This window comes from Theobroma umbraticum, unplaced genomic scaffold (genome assembly GCF_002168275.2).
Source record: "Theobroma umbraticum cultivar Fairchild unplaced genomic scaffold, ASM216827v3 scaffold_130.0, whole genome shotgun sequence".
Taxonomy (NCBI): Eukaryota; Viridiplantae; Streptophyta; class Magnoliopsida; order Malvales; family Malvaceae; genus Theobroma; species Theobroma umbraticum.
Genome location: NW_018397264.1, coordinates 3558999 through 3559230, shown reverse-complemented (window position 1 = coordinate 3559230; position 232 = coordinate 3558999). Strand labels below are relative to the sequence as shown.

The window sequence follows — 232 nt, the reverse complement described above, 5'->3', positions numbered from 1 at the left end:
GCCCTAAAAAAACAAGACAAACCAATCTATCATGACAACCCCGGCAGCAAGAGCAGTACCGGGGAAATCCAAGACAGATTAACATTTGAAGCCATGGTAGACTGACAGCACAATGATAAGAATCAGGGCAATAACGATACCCAAAACAATCAATTTTATCTTCATATTCTGAAGCCAAATCTTTCTTCTCATCTTAGTTCCCTGCTGCCTAAAGTCTTGTCCCTGTAATGCA

At 40.9% G+C, this 232-nt stretch overlaps 1 pseudogene across 1 annotated transcript in view; it reads right to left on the bottom strand.

Annotated features, from left to right (window-relative positions):
• Positions 1–6: 6 nt before the first annotated feature.
• The window catches only part of LOC110422154 (vesicle-associated membrane protein 721-like), an 873-nt pseudogene continuing 647 nt past the window's right edge, over positions 7–232 (bottom strand). Inside the window, exon 3 of the transcript XR_016351571.1 lies at positions 7–222. The product of XR_016351571.1 is annotated as a vesicle-associated membrane protein 721-like (transcript). The remainder of the gene's footprint in view (positions 223–232) is intronic.